Source organism: Tympanuchus pallidicinctus, unplaced genomic scaffold (assembly GCF_026119805.1).
Source record: "Tympanuchus pallidicinctus isolate F22 unplaced genomic scaffold, pur_lepc_1.0 scaffold19, whole genome shotgun sequence".
Lineage (NCBI taxonomy): Eukaryota > Metazoa > Chordata > Aves > Galliformes > Phasianidae > Tympanuchus > Tympanuchus pallidicinctus.
This window is the reverse complement of record NW_026294710.1, coordinates 14,613,911-14,617,964: the sequence shown is the minus strand read 5'-3', so window position 1 is coordinate 14,617,964 and position 4,054 is coordinate 14,613,911. Positions and strand designations below refer to the sequence as shown.

The window sequence follows — 4,054 nt, the reverse complement described above, 5'->3', positions numbered from 1 at the left end:
ACCGAAGTTTTGGCGTGCAAAGGGTATATACAGAGGTAAGAGAATTAAAAGCAATTAAATAGCTCAAGGTAGAGAAAGCTTTGGGTCACTTTTAGGAGTTGGAGAAACAGTAGCAGTTAGAATGTCAGGAATAGTGTGAGGGAGAAGTCAAGTGCTCTAAGCAGCATCTCCGTTATGTGCGTGATATTTTCCAAAAAGGACAAACTGCAGTGAGCTTGCAATCTATGGAAAAGGGGAAGAGCTGAAGAAAGCAAAGGGGATTTACAGTGCACTTTTTCTACAGAGTAACTTAATTCACCATGAACACACTGCAGGAACATTTAAATAGGGCAAGGAAAAGCACTGGGTAAGCAAGCTCACTGCAAAGCCTAGGGAGCACATGATGGAAAGTACAAACAGAGCTACACAAGTAGAAGTCTTCAAGCAGCAGCTCCCTTGTTTCCAACCATACCTTACATTTGAAGGCTCATTTATTTCTGAAAAAGAAAGAAAATTAAGTTAATTTGGTTCAGTCATCAACTCAAAGTCCAGCCTTTACTTTAGGAGCCCATGATGTCAAGTGGTAATGTCCTTCCAAAGTTGTGTGGCATGAGTACTGGGAAAATCCTGTGATCCTACTGGTTTTCCTGGACAACACAAGTCCAAGCTGTAAACTATTCCCACCACAAACACAGCCTTCAGAATTCCTTCTGGATCCCTTCCTCAAAGGGATTAGCAAAATCCTATCAATAGTACAACAATGCAATAATAAGGTAAGAAATGGTAGTGAAGGGAGGGTAGGATTTGTTCTCCTCAGATGGAAGGATGCTTCCTTTTGCCTGTTATTTTCCCATGTTCTGAAATAATCCAGTTTTTATCTGCCACGGCCTTTTTTTGCCAATCAATTCAATTGCAGCAGCAAGCCGACAAGCATTTTGAATAATGAGTTTGTTTTTGGGGTCGAAGGGTTTTGCTTGCTTATCCTGGCTTTGGAGAGAGCTGCCTTTGTATTAGCAATGCCAAAAGGGAGTCCAAGCTGCAAAACACACTAGGAAGGATCAATACTTTAAATGCATTAACACTAGTGAGCTGCAAATGAAGTTAGCAACTGCTGAGCATCACTGATTTCACAGTAAGTCTCAGCTCAGTTGGTTAATTTCTCTGAAGGATCAATGCCACAGCTGATGGTTACTGAAGTTTCTTCCTTCACCAAACACAAGGGGGGTGGAGGGTTTGAAATGAACTCTACAGGAGATCTCAAACCAACTCGACCGTGTAAATAAGAGAAGCATGGGTGTGTAATTCTCCTAATCTGTCAAGACTAGCACAGCAAAGGCATGAATCATAAAAGCCGAACTAAACCAGCTTCAAATTTTGGATCTAAATTTCACAGTTCCTCTTGTTATGTGGGGTCAATCAAAACAGGCAGATCCAACCTTGCCTTAGCTTTCAAGGAAATTGGACTTGAAAGCCGTAACTGCTACCCAAGTAGAATGCAAGCTTTGTATAAAGTGAGCAAGTCTTTCAATATAAGCTCTTTAATGGTATACAGCTTCTTAGGCAGACATACAGGAATCCTGTGGAGTGCTGTCTTCATAAACACTGGTCTTTTTTTTGGTTGCATTGTTGCTTGTTTTAATGGGGTTGCAGTCAAGTCACCCTTATCAAAGCAAGCTATTTGTAGATAGATCACATACCTGTGGCTCCAAGCAAGAGAAAAAGGGAATATGTGGTTGGAAGAATGCAGGCAATGCTCTAAGAGGAGATGGAGGAAAGTGTGCTGGGAGAAGGAGGGAAAGATCCAAGAGCTAAAGAGAAGGAGATAATGATGCATGAAGTGGAGAAATTCTGCCTGGAAAGACAGCGACTTGTGGAAACATCAGGAAAAACAGAATAAAAGATTTCAACCCAGGCTAAAGATACTGTGTGGATGTTAGCAAAATGAACCCACCAGCTGGAACTCAAAGAACCCAGAAATAAAATGTGATGAACTGCATTCTCAACTATGCAATAATTAAGCTAGCCTGGACTTCTAAAAGAGATTCCAACTCCTGTATTCCCAATTCTACTATGAGAACTCCATTATAACTCTGTATTTCCTAAGGACCTCAGGCTTCTAAAGGACAGGAATCCCTAGCACAAGATTCCATTTGAATTAAGGCCCTAATTTCACAAGTCTACAACTCCCTTTTCTCTCATGTTAGGTACCTGAAGAACTTACCTTTTCCACTTAGCTTTCAGGTGTAAACAGAAGGAAGCACACCTAGGAAAGGAGCAATGAAAATGTCCAATGTAGACAAGGAATCACATTGTAGGGGTTGGAAGGGATCTCTGGAGATTATCAAGTCCACACAGATAGGAGAACTTGACGTTATTCTGATTTTTTAAATTATTTTTTTTTCTACCACAACTTCAAACAGACAAGATTCCCAACTCTGCCTGGAGGGGATTACTGTGCCAACCTTCATATCGCTTCCCTGTCACAGGAAACTTTTTTGCTTCTTTCTCATTGATGATTTCCATCTCCAAAAGTCATAAGTTATAGGGCCAATTCCTTCCAAAAAAGTAGATAGATTTGTAGGTCTGAATAACAATTGAGCTTTCCAAGTTTTGGCCTGCTGGAAATGGCATTTCCAGGCCTTTCCCCTTTTTGTCAGAAACATACTGACTTCCTCCTTCAAACAGAAGACACAAGAGTAATCTTGTGATTCTTGTAGAGGTGGTGGATCTTTAAATAGAGCTGCTTTATGTGCTTGAAAATTCTGGACTAAAACAAAAAAGGAAAAATATATACACTTTTTCATGCATATTTTCACACACACACAAAAAAAAATCATCCTGTATTTTGGCATAGGTGGCCTTAGCTTAGAAAAATGTATAATGAGACTTGTGATAAAATTGGAGAGCTGTCAACACTGTGCTTTCCTGCTATACATTAAAAATCACTCCAAAAGGAGAAAGGACTAAGGGTGTTTTCACGTGTAAACAGAACAGGTGGGGAATTTGCAAATTGTTGACAATGTTTTCAAATTTTGACCAAAAACAAACAAATGGCCACCAACAACGAGAACAAAACATTGAATATTCAGAACACTGAGAACATTGTGCCCCAGAAAGCTTTCATTTCCCCTCTCATTTTTAACTCTGAAAACAAGAGCTGATGTGCTAGTTTGTTCTTCTCATATACTGATATTAGAAGATTTTCAATTTAAAAGGGAGAAAGCACTGTAACTGTCATCAGCAATGATGGTACTGAACCCAAATTTTATTCAGCCATCAGCATGGCTAACAGCATCATAGCTAACACGTCCACTCCTGGCTCAGATGTATCCTGATGTGTACAAAGAGGGAACCCTTCAGGGAAATTTTCCCTTGAGGGAATATGGCCCAAAATGCTTAGAATAATAAAATAAAGAATACTTACTGGTCAAGGAGAAGTCAAGGGATCTGATGACATAAATGCTGTAACTGCCAAGCCTCCGGTCCATCCACCACACCAGGTTACTTTGCCAATTACATCTTTTTGCAAGACACTGTTGGCTGGGTATTTTCATCTACATGACATGAAGGCTTTGGAGTTGATGCTCATGAAACAGTTTTCCAAGGGAATAAAATTCTTCCTAAAGCTCATTAGCTGAAAATTGTCTGGCACTCTGAGAACAGAGACTGTGTCAGGTTTTCTAATCTCTTTTCTGGATAGCCTTGCTCCCCACAGAGATGCACAAGGCTTTGAAGAAACTTGGAAGTTCAGGCCTCCATGCTGGTGCCCTCTGGAAACAACAGCCACAGATTATTTTGTGAGGACACACTTCCTTTCATCAGTTTGGGGTTTAGCACCTGGATGCCTCACTGAGTGCCTTCTTTTCACTCTATTCTACAGCTGATGCGGAGGGATGTAAATAAATAGGTTTGCTCTAGCAAGAATTGGAATAAAAATTCATGCAGGTGGTTGGAAGATAAGCAGGGTTTGAAAGGCTTTTTTTTGGGCAGCTCAACACTTGCTTAACCAGCTGTTAATTAAAGAAAGCATGCATTGTTTAAAAAATAATTGTTTAATTATTTTTCTTTATCAAAG

General features: G+C 40.0%; 1 long non-coding RNA gene across 1 annotated transcript; it reads right to left on the bottom strand.

Moving 5' to 3' along the window:
- Positions 1-317: 317 nt before the first annotated feature.
- LOC128079476 (uncharacterized) lies at positions 318-3,682 on the bottom strand. Its single transcript, XR_008206173.1, has 3 exons — positions 3,404-3,682; positions 2,201-2,242; positions 318-476 (listed from the first exon to the last, which is right to left on the bottom strand). It is a non-coding gene; the product is annotated as an uncharacterized LOC128079476 (long non-coding RNA).
- Positions 3,683-4,054: the final 372 nt, after the last annotated feature.